The sequence below is a fragment of the Propithecus coquereli genome, unplaced genomic scaffold (assembly GCF_000956105.1).
Source record: "Propithecus coquereli isolate 6110/MARCELLA unplaced genomic scaffold, Pcoq_1.0 Scaffold140, whole genome shotgun sequence".
Taxonomy (NCBI): domain Eukaryota; kingdom Metazoa; phylum Chordata; class Mammalia; order Primates; family Indriidae; genus Propithecus; species Propithecus coquereli.
This window is the reverse complement of record NW_012138303.1, coordinates 2148291-2172930: the sequence shown is the minus strand read 5'-3', so window position 1 is coordinate 2172930 and position 24640 is coordinate 2148291.

Below are 24640 nucleotides of genomic sequence, written 5' to 3'. Positions count from 1 at the left end.
TTATATTGCTGACATCCTTATGAGCTCTAAAACATAAGCAGCTCACTGTAAACTTCAATTGGAACTTTCTAACAGAAATAGAGTAAAAAAGATAATAACTTATTTATATCTTATCTGTTAGCTCTGGACACACTGGATTCTCACCGATTTAGCTAAAGACATCAAGATTTATTAATGGAGGAAAGAGAAGACACTGCAGTTACAGAGAACAGGGTCATTTAAGAACTGAAGCCACTGATGATCATGCTCTTAAAACACAAATGACCACGAAATCATACTTCTGGTTTAGGGCCACCTTGCCAAATCACCATGTAATTACGAATGAAAGATAAATTTTAAACATAACGATGCTATTCTTCTGTCCTTTGCCATGGAAAACCTAAACAATATATAATCAATAACTGTTGTGGAAGGAAATCTGTCTCTAAAATCAGGCAGCACGTGCTCTGTTACTTTACATGAAATTAGAACACTGAACCAAGAATGCCAGTATGTATTTCAGGAAATAGTTTAATGAAAAATAGTAATTTAAAAGGTGTCAACACACAGATAAACCATTGCTGCAGAGCAATGGCTACATCTAGAATTTTGTAAAACTCACTGAAGCATCCCAATCTCTAAACTACAGTCATCCCTCAGTATCCTTAGGGAATTGGTTCTAAGACATCCCATGGGTACTAAAATTTGAGAATGTTCAAGTCCCTTACGTAAAATAGCATAGCATTTGCATTTAACCTATGCATATCCTCCCATATACTTTATATCATCTCTAGATTGCTTATAATGCCTCATATAATGGAAATGCTATGTAAATAATTGTTATACTGTATTGTTTAGGGAATAATGACAAGGAAAAAAGCAAACATGTTGAGTACAGATGCATTTTTTCTTTAATATTTTCTATCTACTGTTGAATCCACAGATGCAGAACCCCATGAGTAGGGAGGACCGACTGTACTTTATACAAGGCATCTGTAAGCCATTCTTTCTATTGATTAATAATCATAACCCCTTAACTTTATAGGATTTATTTGATGTCACTGTGTTTAGTAACATATATGTCTCCATTTAGTACCCTAAGGGCAATCCCCTGCTTTGTGATCCCACATCTCCTCCATTTATGTGTTTATTTATTATTATTATTATTGTTATTATTTTGCTTGGCTTCTTAGTCTTGGCTCTAATTCCAAGGTAAAATCCTTTTCCTGTCCTCTGAACTTGGTGTTGGTATTCTGTCTTCACAGCTTGATTCTCAATTTTCTCTTAAGGACTTGGCTTGGAATCAATGGAATCAATGTATTTTGTATTTTTTTTTTTCTTGTTGTTGGTTTTGTTTTGTAGTTTGGGCTACGCACAGCAAGAAACCTTGCATTACTGGGTCCTCAAGTGTCCGTCGTCAATTCTCCCTGTTCCCATGACTAAGCCTGTCTGATTTTCGATATTTGATAACCTGCCATAGAGTCCTGCCTGTAATAACATGTGAATGGTCTATCACAGTCGTAATTATCAGAACTGGTAACATTTCTTACTACAAAGGAAAATTTAACCCAACCACATTAGTGTTTATCAAAATCATGTTTGAATGGCACCACTGTTGCAGGTGGGAGGAGGATGTTTAAATGGATATTTTATATGTGTTTCTAGAATTGAAGGAATACTCAAATAGCATCAAAGTAGAACAGAAAAAAAAATGGAAGATAAAGCAAAATAATGGCAAGAAAGTAAAATAAGGAATCAACAAGTTACCCATGAAGGCATTCTGTTTATTTGTGTAATTGCCATATTGAAAATATAATTTTAGAAAATTAGTGTGGTTATCTTTTCTTTATAGTTCATGTGTACCAAATTCTTTACCCCATTATTAGCCTCCTGTTGCTCACAGTGTCCTCTGGTAATGCCAGACCCACCATGAAGACTGAGTGGGCTTCTCACGGGACACTATGAGCCTCTGAAAATTGGTGGTGGGAGAAACTGCCTGGGTCTTTCAGCAGAGCTTCTGCTTGTAAAGCTATCATTTTGATCTCATGGCTCAGGCTACAAGGGCAAACCCAGAAATGGGAGCAGTGACTGATAATTCTTAAAAATGATGCTATTGTAGGTTCATAACAAAGTACAAAAACATGAGCTATTGTGGCTGCAATCTAAAGGTCTGTGAATAAAAAATGTTTGGAGCCAAAGAGGAGGAGATGGTTACAAATGGTTTTGTAGTATAAACACAGCCGGAGACATTTTATTTAAATGAACCGAAAGGGCAGCTTTTAAAAGCAAAGCCTGTCTTGAGATTCATAAAACTGCACCCATTGCAAAAGTCTTGGCCAGCAAGCACAGTAAAACATTCGGGACAGCTAGGGTCAAAGAGTCTTTCACAGATATATTAAGAAAGAAAGGCATATTAGAAGGAGAGTAGTCTGCTAATAAATCAGAAAAGGAATGAAAATCATGATGGCTCAAAAATGACTGACTTACTGAACTGACGTATGGTCAAAAAAATAGATGTTAGCAACAAAGCTAAGGAAAAGCAGCCTGGGTTATTAGAAAGCAATGAATACTTTGTACATATAAAGTAGCTACTGATGGAAAGCACTATTAGAGGATATTCGAAAAATCTGAAGCATAAATCAGTAGTCTGGGAGGACATATTTCTCAGCTCAAGCCAAAGAAGATCTGGTCCTTTCCCATGCAAGTGGTGCTAACTGCAATTCTTACTAACACGAAGGGGGGATATCTGTAGCTGTCATAAAAAGAGCTATGGAACCAAAACCAAAAAGCAATCATGAAGAAAAGAGAGTAGGAGGGAGAACATGGAAAACAGTTTTTGGATGAAATTGTAAAAGCTTGATAAAATGGAAATAAGATACATCTAACATGTTGGAGAAAGAAATTTCAAAGTTAGCTAGATGCCTAACAGGGAAAAAAAAATGGACAATAATTTTGGACTATTCACTTCACCACGTCAGTTCCTTTTTGCTTGAAGGTAAAACACGTTGGCAATGCACTTACTGTTTACAAATCATATACCAGGTTTATGGAAGATCTTGACCAAAACCCATATTGAAGCCAGGGATACCCTTCACAAGTAAATTACTTAACAATGCATTTCATTGCAAATAACAAAAATCCTGACTCAAACTTAATATAATGCCTCATATAAATGAAATGCCCAGAAATAGGGCAAGCTACCAGACAGATTGATATGGAGTCACTGTATTGCCCCAAAGCACATTTCCTTCTCATTATTTAATGTACCTTCTTTGTATTTCTTTGTGGACTTCATTCTAAGCCTGACTTCATCATGGCTCCAAAATAGCTGCACCAATTCCAACAACTAGATGCTTCCTCATTTACGCTCACCTTAGAAGAGAGAAGAAACTTTTGTCCCAGCATCTCCAGAACAATTCTTGAAATTCATTCCGGTTGGACCGGCTCAGGTCACATATCCAGTCCTGAAAGTATTGCTCTGGCCAAAATATGAGGGAAAAGACTGGTGAAATGTACTGACTGGCTTAGCCTATGTCATATACTTCATTTCTGCAGCCAGAAATCAAGTCAGCCTCTCCAGCACTGTATGAATCTGGATCTCCAAATCAAATAGAAGCTTTTTAGAGGGGACAAAGGTGGTAACTTGGAGGCAACTACCATATGTCCAAATATCCACTAGAAGGTTAAGTAGAGAGAAGCATATCCAGAGATTCAAGGAGCTACTAATAGCTAGACTTCCTTTGATCCCAGTGCCCTTAAATGTCCAACCTACAATCCTTCATCTATCCAAATGCCTCCTTTACAAGTGTATTGGGGCTGGCCCAGTTTAATGGCCACACACACACACACACACCATTTCCATTGGGCTAGATCCATATTATAGGATTTATACCAGGTACAACTGGAAGAGGAAATAAATAAGGTAATAAACTCGAGGAGAGCTATGCCAAAGGTCATTGGTGAAAGACAAGGTTTTAGGTATGGAGAGATTTAATCTAAACAAAAAGCTCTTGGTATCCAAGGCAGAGTAGAAGTAGAAGTTAAAGTTGGAGACCGAAGTCCTGAGCTCTTGGAAACAGTCCAACTAATCCATGTGCTTGTAAGCTCACTGATCCACATACGCAAATTATAAAAACTTGCAATGTTCAGATCAACTGTCTTGGGGCCCTCCTTAGTCATTCCCAACATGTTTTCAAGTTAATCCTGTTTCCAAGGGATCTACATGTCGGTTCAGTGTTTGGTTGGTATATCCTAGATTCTAGAGGCAAAAACCACCCAATAGCCACAATGGTGTGGCTGATATGAAAGCAGGTCTTTGGCAATAGCTATTGATGTGTCTTGCAGACATCAATGAATAGCCAGTGAGAATGGTCAACACCTTCTCAGTGCTGGTTCTTGGTATCTTGGTTCTTTGTATAAAGAGAGGAAAATCCAGGGAATATTTTTCTCAGAAAGCCTATTTCTGTTAAACATGAGGGGATCACTGATACAAATAAAAGCCTGGCTAAGCAATGTAAACAATAAGCTAGGTTACAAATCTATTGATTATTTATATTCTCCTCTGCCCCTTGGTTTAGTTTGCCTTTGAATTTGCAGCAGTAAAAATGAAAGCACTACAGTATTAACTACAGTGAAGCACACCTAGAGGTGTCATTTGTATTTACAATTTTCAGAGTGAGGTTCTTGTATCTTATAGTTCTTTTATGCATTTTCTTGTGGAGATTCTTCCTTATGAGTTTATATATTAGAGTTTCACTATATGCAAATATGTGTATGGTGCATTTATTATTTTAAACTCTACTGGGAGTCTGCGGATTGCCTGCCTGTCCCTTTCAGTCTGTTTTTTACCTTTCTACTCATCTGTTGCTTGATTTTTTTCTTCCTCCAGTATGTTTATGCATTCAGAGAAGAGTCTTCTGGGAAAATAATGGAAGGGAAAACCTTGTGATTTATCATTACACTGTAATGGGTGCCCTGCTTCCGCTGAAGGAGGTCAACCTCTCTTAGAGATACCACAGTCCCTCCTTATTAACGTTCTGTTCCCACTAATGGCTTGGGGTAGGGCAGCCAGGTCTTACAAGGAAGGCATTTAAGAAGAGCACTTTGTTTAATGGAAGCTGGGGTTGGGGGGAGGTTACAGGGACTCACCCAGCACCAAGCTCTCTGATGAGAGTGACACATTCACAGATAAAGAACATCCCCTCCCCACCTTAGGTAGAAAGAATGGGCTTTTTTTTCAATTGGTGTGCCCTTTTCCCTCACTCCTACATGCAGTTGCCTCCAGGTCTTTCTGATTCTTATTCTGAAATACCTGTATCATTATGGCTCCTTTCTCATTCTGACTCTCCTTGTTTCAGGCCCTCCATCATGTCTTTTACATTTCTTAATAGAATTCTTTCTCTGGTCTACCTTAGTGCCAGTTCTCTTCCTAAGTCACTGGTTTTTATCACTCCCATGTTTAAACCTTTTGCACTTACAAAATAAAGTTCAAATTCTTTAGCTAAGGTCCTTTCCAGTCTTGCTCCAGTCCCAGCCTTCCCTAAGCTGCAGCTACACTAAACTACCTGCCACTTCTTGAAACTGGAGCCCAGGAGATCAGAACCTGGCTGGCAAGTGTGAGATAGGACAACCTGAAAGAATTCAGATTTAATTGTGCACAAAGACGAAGGGAATAGAAGCTTGCCCTTTTCAAGCAAGTTTTTAAGTGATGTGGAGATACTGCCTTGGAGCATATTCATCTCTGTATTTCTACTCTTGGCCCCGTGCTTGGTTTATGGTGAGTGTTAAAAAAATATTCAGCAAATAATGAAACAAATGAAAGTTGGTGAAATTCCAAGGTGATTATTTTTTAAAAAGAATTAGGTATAGAGCCTAAATTTCAAAGAGTGGAGCCAAGGGATAAGTCGTGATTTTTAAAAAATTTGTGTCCCCTATTTAATGGTGCATAACGAGCTTCAGAGAATAGTGCCCATGCCATTGTCCATTTAATAGATGCAACTTCATCCTAATTAGCCTCTTCAATATAAGTGATGCATTATGGCTGTAAACTGGGTAAAACTTTACATAGGCATGTTTGTGATGTGATGTGATTTATTATTACTTTCCAGAAGTGGGTAAAGAGGCTTGCCAAGGTCACAAAGTAACTGTGACAGTATTTATGAGCAGGGTGTAGAGCCACCATTTTTGAACTCTTATCCCCACTTTCAACCTTAAATGTTGCTGCAATCGATTGTCAGCTATGTTGCTGTCTTGTTTGACTGCGAAGTACACAAATAACATTGATGCTCTTGTTTTCAGGCTGTGTTTATTATCTCGCAGGTCTGGCCTATTATTTAATGAATAATATCTGTATCAGCTGGCTATTCATCTAGTTTTCTGAACTGTTTTTAAAATTTAACAAGCCTGTATTTTGGGAGGCTGAAAACAATCAAACATCTATCATGTACAGATTAGTTAAATAAATAGTGCCACCAATACAGAACAAAATATTATGTAACTGTTAAAAAGAATAATGAGGTAAGAAGCTCAGATGCCTCACATAAAACTATACCCAAGCTATTATTCTAAGTTTAAAACAATCAAGTTGTATAATATTACTTACTGATACTCCCTTTTGTGTAAATTTGGTATACTTTCTTTTATTGTCTTTCTTACCCCTACAAAAAAAGTTTTGGAAAGCTAAACAGTTGTTAATAATCTGTACCTGTGAAGAATAGGACTAGGTGGAGATGCATTGACTAGTTAGGGAAGATCATTTTTATTTGGATTTCTTACAAGAAAACATTTAATTTTTTAGAAAAATATTAATTTTAAAAACCAGGAGTCCAATAATAAAATTTATTTTAGTCCTATGAGATATGAAATTTTCTTTGTCTGCATTTACCAACCACAGTGATGGTGAACATGGTTAGAGAGGGTGTTTTGTCATAAGACCAATCAAAAAATCTCAAGGAAGAATGATTGATCCATTGATCCATCCACCCATCTATTCATCCATCTACCTATCCATCCATCATATCATCTATCTATCTGTCTATCCATCATCCATCTTAGTCAACTTGGACTGCTATAACAAAAATATCATAGACTTGGTGGGTTAAATAACAAACACTTATTTCTCACAGTTTTTAAGGCTAGGAAGTCCAAGATCAAGGCACTGACAGATCTGTTTATGGTTAGGGCACTCTTCCAGGTTTTCAGATGGCCATGTTCTTGTTGCATCCTCACATAGCAGATAGAGAGACAAAGGGCATGTGCCTTGGTTCCTTCATCTTCTTATAAGAACAGTAATCCCATTATGGGGCTCCACTCTCATGAGCTCATCTAAACCTAATTACCTACATGGCCATCATTACATTGGGAAGTAGGACTTATGAATACGAATTTGGGGTGGGACACAAACATTCAGTCCATACCTCTGTCTATTATCTATCTTTCTTACTACCTACCTTCCTACCCATATATATAGAGAGAGAGTTAATTTTCACCATGTGATTAGAATGTGCTCCATTAGCACAGGATTTTTGTTTTTATTTTTCTCTATTCTATTTCTAACACTGCTTGCTTCTTCCGTTTTTTTTTTCCTACCCTTTCCTGTAGGACATTTCTCTTGGTTACTATGTGCAAGGCAGTACTCGCTCCTTTTGAGTGGACAAGATTCTGTGGCAACTCTTGCTGCAGTAGGAGTGCACCGAACGCTCACTTCTGCCTGAGGTTTCTCGCCCGACATGAATGCGCAGGTACAGGAGCCCCATTGCAGTGCATTGTCAACACCAGGAGCAGATACATTTCTGTATTTGGAAAATAATGCAACTGGATGAATTTTAAGACCCATTTCAAATCTAGTGTTTATGATTCTCTAAGTATTTCTGTTATCAAAGGTGGAATTGTTAATGAAGAAAAGATGGACGTTTTTCCCAACATGGAAAAAGAGAGAGAAAATTTGCTGATGAAAATATCACTTATGACTGGGGACGTTTAAGGAAAGCATGCCTTAGATTGTCTTGCTAAGTCAGTGATAATTGATTATGAGCTCTATTATTTAGAAGTCTCCCCAGACTCATATAGGATTTTGTGTTACTATATCAGTTTCTTTTCTGCACCCTCATATCATGGGGAAGAGCCCCTGCTTTACTACACAGAAAGGGGTAAGACTGGGCTTGTGCAATGTCTTTCAAGGTTTTTTCCTACAAAAACATGTTTAAAGGCACATAGTTGTATTATAACATACTTTTAAAATGAAAAAGAAATTAATTTTAACAGAATCTATTGACATATATGATTTATTCCCTTTCTTGGTTTAATATGGATTTTTATTCCATGTAGTATTGTTTACTGAATGTGAAGATGAAATTCATCTATTACTTTTCAATCAGTTATCATCTTATCTTTGAATAGAACACAATTAATTATATGCTATTAAATAATTTATTCAATTATTGTGGTTTCCAAAAAACAATAAACTATTCAATTCTTCCTTGTATGTAATTAATAATTATATACAGTAGAAAATAATTTTACATTATTAAGCAATTATCATTCAATTATTTCAGTTAGCAAAATCCATTAAATGGCATTCAATCAATTTTCCTACAATTATGTTATTTAGTAAATTATACTTTTCATCCTTAAAATCAAGATAAATTGGAAAATCACAATTTTCCCAGCATCATTTTAAGAAAATCAAGTAGTTCAATGTGTTAAAGATATTTTTTAAAGACGTGAACCTCAAAAATGGATAAACTTTGACAAGTTTTACAAAATTGTAATTTCTGATATATCCTTGTCACTTTTCATCTCAAACTATATACCATGACAAAAATTATTAAATCTTCTTTAAGATGGAAGTGTTTGTACATTTAAGAAATTGTTTACTTGGACCAATTTCAATTAAGCTTTTCCAATTTTGATTGCTTCTATCTTGGCCACCCACAGACCCTGTCTTGTACTATAGATTTTGGCACTGATCTGTATTTAGTTTAGTATTTTATTATCTAATGTATTATTGCTATATAAGTTTTCATGTACACAAATCCTTCCCTTCATCAAAATGTTAATTTCCTTAAGAGCAGAGAACATGTGTGGGCATGTGTGTGTGCATACGTGTTCGTGCTCTCCATCTATTTAACAGATTATTGCACATACGGTGGGAACTGAATTTAATGGAAACAAAGTAAATTGGGTTGACTATTGGAATGGAGCTTTAACCAAAGCTTATGGAGTTCTTTCTGAAGAGGTTACAAGATTTAAACAATTTTAATGATCCAATGACAAGGTTTTATAAAACCAAATATATCCAATTTTCTGGATTAGTCGTTAGTGAGATCCATGCATCCAAGTCTGTCTTATTGATTAAGACCAAAGTAATTAAAAATTCAAAGTAGTCAATACTGCCATTTTAGCCTCATGAGAGACCATATAAAATGGCTTACAGTCAGCTATAATCAAAGCAACTCAGAAAAGAAAGTGATCAAGTTATGCTTCTTTTGGTTGAGTGGGATAGATAGGACCTGTCTTTTATATTATCCCTTTTAATTCTTCTAATGATTTTACTTTTGAGTATTGTTTTTCAAAGTACTTCAGTTTATATTACTATCTCATATCTCTTTCAGGCAGTCAAAATTCTGCTTTTATTTTAAGTTCCAACTCAAACATTTTGTCTTTGTGAGATCTTAACAGATAGCTCCTTCCTAACCTGCCTCTGTCGTATTTTTCATCTCCACCCTGGTAGAGACCCCTTTGTGTCACTCTCCATTGTGGCATTTATCACTTGGGAGGGCAGAAAGTAAGGTACATGTCTGTATCTTCCTTGCCTTCTCAGATACAAGCTCTTTCAGAAGAGCAACTTTTTATTTGTGTTTGTTTACCGAGAGCATGAACAGAGTAAAGGCTTTGTATTTACTGGATGAATATAAAAACATTTCAAAGAACAGCAGGAAGGGATTAAGAAATAGTAAATGCAGGGAAAGGACTACACCCAGATGTAGCATGATGGAATCTCCTCTCTACTCTTATTGGCTACTGTCCCATTTAAACATAATTGATAGCGATGGGAGTTGGAGAGAGGATCCAGGAAAGCGGAGCAGAGTGCCCTAAATCTGTCCACCTCTTGCATCATTTTTTCCCTGTAGTCCACCCTACTCACTGCTCTCCTAAAACCCAGTTTGTCACTGCTAATATGCTCAGCTCTATTCCTGGCTCAGCAGTTCTGGAGTCCATCACCTCAGATTTCACAACCTCTCTGGCTTTTCCCAACACTCTGCCCACCCCAATTTGATGAAGTCAGGTATAGAACTTTTACACAGCTGTGCAGATCTAAAGAGTGCCAGTGGTCCTGCCTGTTTCAATCTGGAAAGTTTTTTTTTTTTTCTTTTTCAATACATGTGTTGACTTGTCAACATTGATGGGATTGGTTTGCTTCCTGCTTTTCATTCAGCTGGTGAGGAGCCAAAAGTGAATTGTTAGCCGTAAACTAGCTTTTCTTGCCATTTTTAACATTGCTGTAATATACTGTGGTTGCAAGTAGAGTCAAAACTCAGTGAGTGGTTAAAAAAAAAACTCTCTACCTCACTTAATTTTCCTTTCTAAGTTGAAAGAAATGGAGGCTTCAACCCATTTGCATTTTAAATTCAAAATTTGTATTTAAGACACTTAACAGGGTCCTTTGCATGGTGACAGCTTCCTTTTTAACTTATCCCAGACTGGGCTCTGTAATGTGTTGTGTCTTAATTTGCAGAATATGTGTACTGGCATAATGTTTAATTAGGCTTCGGTGTCAACTTTAAATCTAAAACCATCAGCATCTAATGAAATATCAGAAGCACTTGGCTTCTGCATGACAGATCTCCTGCAAGAAATCTACTTCTTCTGACTGAATCATTTAAAAATAAATAAATAATTTTAAAAGGGCAGCCAATGAGAAGAATGTGAACCCGGTTTCATAGATGAGATGTTCCTCTGGCAATAACTGCAAGACAGAATAGAGTGGAGGTGACTATCAAGGGAAATCAGATGCATCTTCCTTTATATACAATTAGCAGAATTCTGAACAGATGAGTGTAGATTAAATTGATGCATATAAAATTATTTTCTCATTGGTTAACATCATAGTTTCAGGTGGGTTTCATTTTTATTTTTATTTTCAGTTGAATTCAGAGAACGAGGTTGGAACACAGTAAGTTAAGATACACTCTTTGCTCCAACAGAATAGTTGGGGTAAGACAGGTACAAAACAATAAAACAAGGCAAGTTATTAGCCAGTGACTTCAGGGAAGTCTCTTAGCCTTTATTAACCTCATTTTTTTTCTGTAAAATGATAATAATACTAATATCAACCCTGAAGTCTTGTTAAGCAGATAAAATAAATAATATATGTAAAATGTTACACTTAATTCCGTGCCTATCGCATAGTAAGTGCTCAATATGTTTTAGATATTATGAATTACTTATTGCTAATTTTTGGAGAGTAAAACTTGATGAAACCAGTGTATATTAGTTTCCTATTGCTGCTCGATATTGCTCTAGTAATCCAGTGTCTACTGATATATATGTCTCTAAATTCTAGCTCTGTGACCCTTAGAGAACCTACAAGCCAATGGATTACGAAGTTCGGTTTTCTTCCTTATCTTTGGTCCCTATCCAAAGTAGCTGGTATTCCCCTTCCTTGAAAGTTGTTCCATTTTAGGGATTCTTATACAAGAGTGATTTATCTTAATAGAAGTAGCTTTTCCCACCTACTCTGTAAGAGCCACTCTCCTCATCCCACTAGAGAAGGGTCATTTTGGGGCCTTGCATCTAAAATAAAGTTTATCAGTCTGTGTTCTGTGAATAGACTACTGAGCTATAAATGCCCTCAACCTTCTGAGGACAGGGTGGGACCTTTATCTCATCTGATCCTTGCAAGAAACCAATAAAATAGTTTTCATTAAGATCTCATTTTATAGATAAGGGAAGGAAGACAACTCAGAGAAGTTAAGCAATTTATGCAGGTCTACATCATACACATAGAACAGGAACTTGAGTCTGTGTCTTTCATTTCTTTTGCCTATAGTTTATGTATCTTATATATTTAGGCACTCAAAAACTACTTTGCCAGGCAGGCCATGAAGACTTGAGTTTTTTGCTGTTGTTTGATTTAAATTTTTGTGAGACCAAGAATCAAGATATTTCAATTCTGATGTATGTATGTATTTAAACATGCTGGGAGGAAACTAACAAATCAAGTTCAAATTGGGGAAGGAGTAGCATACTGACTAGTGTGCCTCTACCAGTGGGTGTGCAGCTTGGGTAATACTCAGAAATTGAAGGTAAAAGTGTGCTAAAACTATTAAAGTTATAATTCTCCTAGTCCTTCAGGAGTCTCTGCATCAACAGTCAGAACCAGGGCACCTTTTGCCGTTTCGATGAATCTTGCTTTTGGTGAGCGCACACATGCACACGTACACACACACCCCACCTCTGTTCAGTTTCTACTGGGTTCTTAGTGCCCTTATGAACTGTGTCACAGGGCTCACCCTAAATGTTCAGGCCATCTGCTCAGGGAATGATGCCTTCACCACAATTATCTAATTATGTTACAGCAAATATCAAACACTGCATGAATGACAAGGGTGAGGCTGCTCAAAGTAAGGGAAAAAAGGAGGATTCAGCACAAAGTCTAGTGCCAAATATGTGTCCTAAGTATAAAATATACATTTATATCTTTGGAGGCAATGAAATTATAATTTAAAAAAACATTGTGAACTGGCCTGACATATTGGTTTGACTGAAAAAACTCTTGTTTCTGAACAAACTATTTAAGATGACCAGGTGTCTTGGGAAATAACCAGGTATTTGCAATGGCCTCATGGATTGTGGCAAAGCATGAGTTAAAAATTGGTGACCCACTTGTATATCCATTTGTATATTCTATCCAGTACAAACCAGTGTTTGTAAAATTCAATTTGAATGGCTTTAGACAGGACATGCCCTTTCTGTTGTCAATAGCTAACCTTGCCCTTTTCTACTGGCCTCTTCCCACGTTTGGTTTGTCTACCTGGAACCTGAATACATGCGTTTGCAACTGTGGATCCAAACTAGACCGTATCTTCTGTTACCCTGTTACAGTCTCTAAGATCTGATAGCTTCTATGATCATCCTCAACTCCTTTTTCACAATGGGGAGCCACATTGGTTGAAGTCACTCTCCACTGTCTGAGCTGTAAGGTTTTTGTGCAGTATGTTAGGCAGCACTGACTACAAAATTTTCAGGGCTCAGTGCAAAATGAAAACACAATGTTTGCTGCTCAAAAATTATTAAGAAATTAAATATTGTGACAGCAGAGCATTAAACAAGGCTTTGAGTCCTTCCGAGTGTGAGACCCTAGGCAACTGTACAGGCTGGAAACCCATGAAGTTGGTTCTGATGTCCAGGCCTGGGAAGACATTCTTAGTTTAGATTCTTCAGCACATTGAGGCTTCTCCATCATATAGTCATCCCAGCTCAAATGGAGTGACCATCTGTAGAGTGGGAGAAATTTGGGGCTCTTATTTTATCTATACTCTGCCTTCCTAGAAGGCTGGACAAATTTGGTGAGATGAGGTTTCACTTAGTAGGAAAAATAAACAGCAGCAGCCTTTGCTCTCAATGATTTCTGGCAAACCTCCTAACTTGTTGAGATGAATACCTTAAATAGATCATCACCACCTTAAGCACCACGGCAATATAATACATCATTTATTTGTTGTCACTTTATTATGTAACAACATAAAAATACCCTTACTTCCGCTCATCTTATATTTTACATTTATTATAATAATTGGGAGTTGAAACAAGCCAGAAAGCAATGGCATGTGTTATGAAAAAGCATTTAGCATAGCAAAAGGGCTTGATACCTTTTCATATGAAGCCTTGCAAAAGCAATCAGAAATCCTTATCCTGGAAAGAGAGGAAGGGATCTCCAGTTAAAGCTGGAAAATGGATCTCAAACTTTTACCTCTGATTCCTCCTGAAACCCATTACAATTATGCAGCATAATTTTTAATAAGATATAAATACAGAAACTCAAAAGAAGAGAGAAGAACATGGTACTAGATAAAAGATATAAATAACATTTTGGAAAAGAGAAAGCAGCTGGACAACTTGTAACTGACTTAGCGGTATAAAAATACCCAAACCCGGACGGGCGCGGTGGCTCACACCTGTAATCCTAGCACTCTGGGAGGCTGAGGCGGGTGGATCGTTTGAGCTCAGGAGTTCGAGACCAGCCTGAGCAAGAGTGAGACCCCGTCTCTACCAAAAATAGAAAGAAATTAATTGGACAACTAAAAATATATATAGAAAAAAAAATTACCCGGGCATGGTGGCACATGCCTGTAGTCCCAGCTACTCGGGAGGCTGAGGCAGTAGGATCGCTTGAGCCCTGGAGTCTGGGGTTGCTGTGAGCTAGGCTGATGCCACGGCACTTTAGCCCGGGCAACAGAGTGAGACTCTGTCTCAAAAAAAAAAAAAAAAAAAAAACCCAAACCCAAGCCTTCAGTGCAGGGGCCAAGAAGAAACTACCCAATTCAAGCTTCGGAAAAACTAGAAAGGCTTGGAAATTGGAGGCAACCTTTACCTCTGAAGGTGAGAATACAAAGGTACTGAGATGAAAAGATTGCTTGAAATCATGTTTGAAGTCCAGTTAGTCCCCCGATGCCCTCTTCTACTGTTACACACAGGCAATCACTTTCTTGCCATCCTACAGGAGATAATAGGTTTTACTTTCTTAAGAAAATGAAGCTGAGAGGTTCCAGGCAAGGGAATTCCAGGCATGTCAGAGAATGGAGGTCAGGTGTCTACAGGGAAAGGGAGTTAAATGAAAGTATTAACTCAGAACCATGAGACTCTCTAGTCTTCACACCCCTTTTACTGTCCATAATGCAGAAAGCTTAGGTCTACCAGGCAAGAGATTGGAAGCTGCCATTCTCAGGAAACTGACCATCAAAGAGAAAAGACTAACAGAAACTAACATTTGGGCATCTTGCAATGAAAATATGTGGTCCCCGCCTAATCACCATACAGTGAACCCCAACAGTCAACAAGCCCTCTTCAGGCACATAGAGCTTCTAATTGGCTTTTTAATAACTCTCCCTTAACATTGGACAGTCAAAGATTGCCCTATATTTTATAAAAAGTATCTAACATTAAAGACAGGACCAAAATCAATAAGCATGAAAAAAGAACTTCATAAGAAAGAAAGACAATTTCAACAAGAAGAAAACTTCTTGAGCTTCTTTATCTCATTGTAATTAATATCCTCAGAGAAATAAGACACTATACTGTATTAATCAACTTTGAATAGGATGATATTTAAAAAATGAAGAGTCAGAGAACAAGAAAAATCTTTTGAACATTAAAATACAATAGTAAAAATAGAAAATTCATTGGAAGAGTTGAAAGAAAAAATTAAGAACATTTTCAGTAAGCCGTAATTCCAAATCTCTACATGTTTAGTTCTCACCTGATTATCTCACAGAAGTCTAGATTTGTTTTGTTTTTCCCAATGTTTCCTTCTGATAAAATATTCGAGAATTACCTCTTGTGCTTACAGAATTAATCCATGTATCTCCTTATTACTTTCCAGTTTTTCCATAGGTCCCCATAACAAATGTCAGGACCTCAGCCTTCAACCTTTCCATTTCTCTTTAAAATGCACCAAATGTGGTGGAGGGGAGAAGGGATGTGGTTCACATACAGTAACAGCTTGTACGTCTCCAGTGTCTCTAAACCAGTGCTGGTTCTCGTGGTCTTTCTGATCTGCAATTTGCTTATCTGTACTGCTTAACAAAATCTGTGCTCTCTCAATAGTCCACAAGCCCTCCCCAGGCACACAGAGTTTAGAACACACTATATATCCTTTATGAATGTAAATATATATAATAAACCCTAATTGGCTCTCAACTGGAATATGATCTTAGTCATTTTCAATGAATGTAAGTCTCACAAGAGCAAGAACTTGTCTTGTTCACATTTTATCTCCAGTATCTAAAAGAGTATGTGATACATAGTAGGCACTCATTACATATGTATTAAATGAATACTACATTGAAAAAGACACTAGTCAGAAGGAGAAAACATATTCCAAATATAGATATTGGCCCCTTCCTCACTGAATGTCTACCCATTATTTCCATGGCAGAGTAGCCTGGCAGTGGGAAAGTAGACACAATCCCTAACGTGGGCACTGAAATTGTATTGGCAATAATCAGATGTACGATGGTCATTCACATGATTTACCATCAGGGTGACTATAATTTATCATCCAAACTAGCACAATTTTGTGAGTGAAAGGGGATGATAAAAATAATTTTCAGGTATTAATTGCTCTAAGATAGGTGCACACCATGAATGTTCGAGGCAACCAGGACATATGACCACTACTATATTTAGGTTATTGGTTATTTTTAGATCAACATCAAAATGATAACATTTTGGTACCAGATAACATTTAACTTATAAGTTAAATTATTATAAAGCCTACTCCCACATTAAAAGGAAAATTGGATGAGATAGTTCTCTCTGAGATTTAATTATTCTGTGAGTGGGAAATAGAAAAAAAAATATAAGTTTAGGAACATAATTTTCAAGGAAAATATATTCAGCTAGGATGTGGCATTCACGGTAACATTTTCTTTAATGCGTCTAGTGCTTCGTATAAATAATTCCATGTCTACATCTGGGTATTGGCCTAAGGTCAAGACCTTTTCCCTTTTTCCTGGCCTCAATTCTCCATTATATTTTTGCCTTTGCTCATGATCTTTTATCTTTTTTTAAAGGAGTAGTTTGATCTCCCCCATCAAGCCCACTGTGCAAAACACTGGGACCAGAGGCTACAGGAGGGCCAGCACCTCCTAACAGGCTGGGTGAGGGGCTGCCAGGTGATGAATGGATGCATGTGGAGCAAGGTAATAAACCAGCACCCCAGTCATGTAATCTTCCATTAAAATGAAATGCATACCAGGCATGCAGCGTTTCTGCAGCTTGTACCCTCTCCCATAGAAGATCATGAATAAAAGAGGGAAGTGTACTGCTGACAGATGCCAGCATGCATAAAGGACACTTCCTATAAAGGCAAAGCTCCGGCTAACAGATGGACTAAAGATGTGAGATGCAGAAAGATTTACCAATCTAAATAATTCAAGGGAATGTCGTATGGCAAGCTAGTGCTTTTCGGAGGGAGCCAGCAGAAGGTGCAGATGGAAAGGCAGGCCAAGCCTTTCCCATAAACCTATTAAGAACAGTACTTGTCTGAGCTACAGTATGTCGCAGAAAGCCCAGAGAGAGGCCAGCAAATGAGAAATTTGCTTGTAGAGTTTGTCCCACAAGGTCAAGAGCATATTTAATAGTGAAGATTGAAGCATTTAATGAGAATGAAAAAGGGGTATTATATGTTTCATTGCTCATCTTCCTGCCCCCACTTCTGAGTTCTTCATGCTCATAAGACCTGAAATCCTGGAAGGTGACACCATCCAAAGGTCTTGCAAGAGGTCTAGCAAGGTTCAATCATCTTAGTTCTTAGACAGTCAGACACGAATTCTGGGCTCAAAAGCCAAATTACATGTGGCAACCCTGTTTCTTATAAGTGTTTTTCAGAAACATGTAACCATACGCTTTCCCCAGGCCCTGCTGATACTTGCTGTCTGTGCCCACTCATGACATATTCAATCCTATGTTATTGCATGTTGTTAGGTTTACTTTCTTGTACTTAACCTGTCTTCCAGACTGCATTATATGCAACTTGAGAAAAAAGTCTCTCCCTCACCCACTGGGACTTGCTCCCAATAAATACCTCTTGATAATGAAACTCTTTTGACTTAAAGGGTTCCTCCCTTTTTAGCCTCCAGATCCTGCAAAGCTGTGCCAAAATGTTAGTGTCTCAGGCAAGAGGAGTTGTGATAGGCAAAATCATAAAATGCATTGGACAGAGAGCTGGCCAAAACTCTATCCAGTCCTTGGTTAGCTGGGCTACCCTAGATAAGTCAAAGCCTTCACTCCTTAACTGTAAAACAAGTAATTTAACAAAGTAATTTCTAAGCTCTTTTCTAGCTCCAGTATTTAGTTATATTGGGATAAAATAGAAGACTTTTGGGTAAACACTTTAGACATTTCAGGCAATGTATGGATCCATGGTTCAAAAACTTTCTTCCAATAACTGTTGCTACATCATGCAAAGGTTTGCACCAGCATATTCCAAGGTCAAAAACCTAAAGACTATGCATTTAAAAATATCTATGCATATAATCTATATTAAGCTCTTTGATTTTGAGTCTGTGCTCTTTTTTTTTTTTTTTGGATTTTATTGTACTCTTTCTTATATGAAATGAAAGAAATGGTAAAATACATTATGTTTTAAAAATCAAAAGCCTCCATTGTAAAAGCCCTTTGTCTGTTACCTCACCCACCTACACACAAATCTTTTCTTGCTATAGCTGTCTTAACTTTATTGATTATGAAATTTAAAAGTCTTAGAACTTTTGGCATAAGCCCAGAAAGAAGACAAGGGGTCCCTTACCTCTAACAAATTAGCACTGATATTCACTGTGCATAGCTTTCAAGAAATAAACATTGGTTTTATGGATTTCTGTGGATGAAGTTTGCCAATTACTGAAAATCATGTTCTCGAAAAACCACACAAAAATCAAATTGTTTCAAGTGAGTTCTTACATTTCCAGTTCCCTAAATTATTAATCCCAAAGCTTTATTTTGTTTTATTAATTGATTTTCACCTGACAGCAGCGGCCCATATTTGTCTCCCCCCAACACTAAGTCTTTGACAATTGCTTCAGCTAATAATCTAAAATTCATCAAATAAAGGCTCAAGGAAAGCAACTCAGGAAAGGAACTATGAGGTAATTTTTCTGCAGAGAATCATTTTTAAATCATCTTTTATTTGTCCATTTTTTTATAAATACAACGATCTTAGAGAAAGCCCCATTATCTTACAGTCAAAATCTGTCATAAGTTTACTTGCTAATGTCTGTGCTGTTTATTCCTTGAGTTCCTTCTCCATTAACACATAAAAGTGAGTGTGTGTGTGTTTGTACATGTGCATGTGCACACATGTGCATGCAGCAATGATCTGAGAAGATTTCTTTTTAAGTTTTCCTCATGAATTTCTTGAATCCTTGGCCAGTTTAGAATATATTCCACTGGAGGCAAAGACACAAAGTTTACAGCTTTGAGGTAATGGCACCCTCTCTGTTCCATTGGAATTTGAAATGGTACAAATAAGTTCAACTATCTCTGGTTTGATGTATCACCTTATTGGAGACCAACAATGCAGTGTTTCACAGTGTTGATATGAGTTAATACACATTGGCTGATCACAACCCACAAAAAGTTCTTGCTGGTAACAATGTTCCATTGTCAATTTTTTCAACATTCTGACAGTTCTTAGTATTATGGAAGGCTTTTATTCTGACATCACCAAATCCTTTACCAGCTCTCATTACCTGATATCTTAGTGAAGACAGAAATGGTAGATATCAATCTCAGGCCAGCTGTTAGGGGTGAGAAGTGAGTGCACTGTTCATTTTTCTTCTATCAGAGAACTCTCTGTTTGAGGTCATAAGAGCAGTTCCCTTTAATAAATTACTAGAACTAGAACTCTGAATGGTCTTGATTTCCAGCCTCTTCAGATTCCCATGTACTGAAGAAGATACTTGATTTTTGTTTGTTTGGCTATTCTCTGTCCCACAACCCCACAACCCCACAACACCCAGCACCCAGGCACTAGGAAACAGCTGGTGTGTGCAATTAAAAGAGTTACACAGTTAACATGAGTTCCATGGCTCTTCCCCCAGAGGTCCTCTACATTTTGGTTATTTTAAGAATCTCATCAGTATTGCTTCACATTAGCCCCCATGAATCAAATGAGAAAACCATGAAAAGCAAAACTAACCAGTTATCTCATGTAGGAATCCAGCTGTTACTGCCTTGTGAATAACAATTTTTTGTTGTTGTTAAAAGTTTCTGTCATGAAGATTTCGACAAGTTATAAATTTCCTCTCCCAGTTTTCCATTTGGGATATTTCCCATCATGATTTCAAAACTAAACTTGTAAAGACCTGTTACTTTAAAATAGGGGAATAAATTTAAACAACAGCAATAAAATATTTCTGGATGTCAATATTTATTTTCAAGAACCATGTTAAAAGGAAATGAGAATTCTTCTGAGGAAGCTAAGGCAAGAGATGAGATCTCCATTTTGAAGATATTCAAAATGTGCCAACATTATAACCTTTCTGTGAGGGATACTAGTGTATTAGCTTTACTAACATGCAATCAGTTTTTTAGTGTCTCACTCTTAAATATAAACGGATAACCCGGAATCACCAGACATTTGAGGAAAGCACTTAAAATAAAAGTTAGAGACCAATATATGAAAACAGGAAAAATGAAAGAAAGAAACTTAGAGGAAAACAGACAAAATGACAGGGAATCGAAGAAAAAATGTCCTATAATTAATATCCAAATAGATAGTCATTGCATGAATAAAACAAAGACTATATGACTAGATTCTATGTGTAAGAACTTTCAAAGAGTGAAAATTTCCCAAGAAAACTTAAAAAAGGAAGAAAAATGACAAAGTAATGAAAAGCTGAAAAGAATAATAAAACTTGAGGATAAAGGCATAGGGTCAAACACTTGAATAATAGAAGTTCTAGAAAGAGAGCAAGAAAATAAAGGAAAGATCATCACCAAATATTAGCATATTCCCCCGAAGTCACAGAGGTAACATTGAAAGGGCCCAGGAAGAGCTCATCACAGTGAATAGAAATAGATTTTCATCAAGACCCACCATGGTGAAGCTGAGAATACCAGGAGTGACCCAGACACTTTTCAGAGAGAAAACATAGGTCTGGCATAGGTTTGGAAATCAAGGTGGTATTTTCCTTCATGTAAACACTGAAATCCAGAAGCCAATGGAAAAGTTAGAAGACAAATGAGAAATGCCTTTCAATTTCCACCTAGAATTGAAATTTCCACCTAGAATTCTTACTCAGTTGAACCAATCAGACAGGAAGGTAAAATAAAGACCACTGAAGAACAGGAAGTTCTCAACAATTTATTTTTCCCTGTGAACACTTTTCCAAGAGTATATTGAAGGATATAGGGTATCCTTTAATTGTAGGCTCACATAGAAGGAGGAAACCAAGAAAGAAGACATGGAAGACAGGAAAATTGGAAACTAACACATTGCAGAAGCAAGGGAGATGCCAGTGTGACAGATCTGAAGAGCAGCCCGTCTATGGGAGTCAAGGGGGATGGGGTCTAATAGTAATACCCCCAAACAAACAAGGCAAAACAAATCAGGACAGACAGGTTATCTCTGTGTTTGACCATTTTAGGAATAGTTTTAGAAATCTGTCAGAAAGTTTCACTACAAATCGATTATAAGGTCATAGAAGAAAATAAAGTCAGTGATTATAAATTTGAGAAAAAAACCCAAAATATTGTACAAAGAGGAAATGTAGTCACAATGCAATCCTTGGCTAAGCAATGCAGTCATGGGCATCATAATGAGATTTTGGTCAATGACTGACCACATGAACTATGATGGTCCTATAAGATTATAATACATATTTTACTGTAACTTTTCTATGTATAGATATCCAAATACTTACCACTGTATTAAAATTGCCTACAGTATTCAGTACAGTAACATGCTGTACAGGTTTGTAGCCTTGGAGTAATACCAGTCTATGATATTTGTACAACAACAAAATCACTTAAGGATGCATTTCTCAGCACATATTCCTGATGTTCAGTGATATATGACTGTAATTACAAAATTACCATGACAAACATTGTCTCAATGCAATGCCTATCAAAATACCAAAGACGTTCTTCACAGAAATAGGAAAAACAATCTTAAAATTTGTATGAAACCACAAAAGACCCAAATAGTCAAAGCAATATTGAGCAAAAAGAACAAAGCTGGAGGCATGTTACTACCTGGCTTCAAAATATGCTACGAAGCTATAATAACCAAAACAGCGTGGTACTAGCATAAAAATAGGCACATAGATCAATGGAACAGAATAGAGAGCTCAGCAATAAATCTAAGCATTTATAGCTGATTTTCAACAAAGGTGCCTGGAACACACAATGGAGAAAGAACAGTCTCCTCCAAAAGAACAGTCTTTTCTATAAATGATGCTGGGAAAACTCAAAATTCACAAGTAGAAGAATGAAATAAGACCCTTATCTTTCACTATATACAAAAATAAACTCAAAATGTATTAAAGACTTAAATTTAAGACCTGAATCTATGAAACTACTAGAAGAAAACATAGGGGGAAAGCTCCATGACATTGATCTGGGCAATGATTTTTTTGAATATAATCTCTCTTTTTCTTTTTGTGTATTTCAGAATATTAGGGTGATACAAATGTTTTGGTTACAAGGATTGCTTTTATACTGCTTGAGTCAAAGTTATAAGTGTGCCCATCACCCAGATAGTGTATATCGTACCCATTAGGTATGTTGAATATAATCTCAAAAGCACAGGCAACAAAAGCAAAAAGAGCCAAATGGGATTGCATTAAACTAAAAAGCTTTTGTATAGCAAAGGAAACAATCAACGAAGTGAGAAGACAACCTAGAGAATGGGAGAAAATATTTGCAAACTATATATCTGATTAGTGGTTAATAGCCAAAATATATAAGGAACTCAAACAATTCAACAGCAAGAAAACAACTTAATTATAAATGAGCAAAAGACCTGAATAGACATTTCTGAAAAGAAGACATGCAAATGGCCAAGAGGTATATGAAAAAATGCTCCATATCACTAATCATCAGGGTAATGCAAATTAAAACCACAGTGAGACATCACCTCACTCCTATTAGAATGGCTATTATCAAAAGGCAAAAGATACAAAGTGTTGATGAGGATGTGGAAAAAAGGGAAGCCTTACACACTGTTAGTGGGAATATAAATTAGTACAGCCATTATGGAAGACAGTATGGAGGTTCCTTAAAAAATTAAAAATAGAACTACCATATGATCCAATAATTCCACTACTGGGTATGTATCCAAAGAAAATGAAACCAGCATGTTTAAAGAGATATCTGCACTTTCATGTTTATTGCAGTATAATTCCCAATAGCCAAAATATGGAATTAACCTAATTATTTATGAACAGATGAATGGATAAAGAAAATATGGTATATATATACACACAGTGGAAAACTATTCAGCCATAAAAAGGAAGGGAATTCTGTCATTTTGTTATACATGAATGAACTTGCAGGGCATTATGTTAAGTAAAATATGCCAGGCACAGAAAGATGTATACTGTATCCTCTCACTCATATGTGGAATCTAAAGAAGTTGATTTCATAATAGTAGTGAGCAGAATGGTGGTTACCAGACACTAGAGTGATTGGAGAGGTGATGTGAAGATATTGATCAAAGTGTACACAATTACAGTTAGATAGGAGGAATAAGTTCAAGAGATCTATTGTACAGTATGGTGACCATAGTTAATGGCAATATATTGTATTCTTGAAAAATGCAAAGAGAGTGGATGTTAAGTGTTCTCACCACAAAAAATGATAACTATGTGAGACAATGCATTTGTTAATTTCATAGATTTAACCATTTTACAGTGTATATACACTTTAAAACATGTTGTACACAGTAAATATATACAATTTTATGTCAATTTTTAAAAAATCATTGCCTACTGATTTCACTAAAAATTATGAAATGATTACATTGAGAAAGATGTAGAACGGCAGATACGTTGTGAATGCATGTGCATAGGAGAATTGAATTCAGTCCTCATCTTACATACTAGGAAGTTAAAATGTAATGTCTGTAAATGCAAAATTAAGAAATATAAGGTAGTGTTAGTATAACATAGCATGGAAATCAGTTCCAAAAGAAATTGCTAAAAATGTTGAAAGTCATTGCTTCTTGGATGTGGGCTTTGTAGTGGGCTTGGGATGGTTGGGGCAGGAGAATGCTTTCTTTCATCAGGTCTTATAGACATATTCATCCATTTAAATTATGGATATATATTTTATACATAATGGGTATATAGTTCAGCACATATTCTATAATCTACTATAATATCAGGTTTATGTAGATAAATTTGTGAAAAAAATACTTTTTGAATCTGTTGGAATAAAATCAGAATGGCTCACTTTGCAATTTTCAGTAAAAAGCCATGGTGCATAATGTATACATGACCATGTAAACTTCCCGATAAAGAGGTAATGGAGGTGATAACATCAATTTATTTGAGAAGACGATCATTAAAATGTGTCGATCAGTTCCATTGCAAATACCCTGCCTCCTCCACAAATGCTCCTAATTAAATGTAAGTAAATAAAATGAAGCAAAGAACTGAGGTTGGTAAGTGACTTATACATATATATTTTGTCTATTCATTCATGAAAATTCCACTGAGCATATACTCTGGGTTTGGCACTGTGCTACATGCTAGAGATTCTGAGATTAATAAACATACTTCCCCAAATGTCTTGATACCAAGACAAAATAAAGATAGGAAAAAGGGTCTTTGGTGCTGAATGCTTCAAATTCCCCAAACCTGCCTGAAGAGCTGCTTTTTCTCAGTCTAGTTTTCTAGAGCACACACCAAAAGTGAATGTTGTCTCTGGAAACAAATAT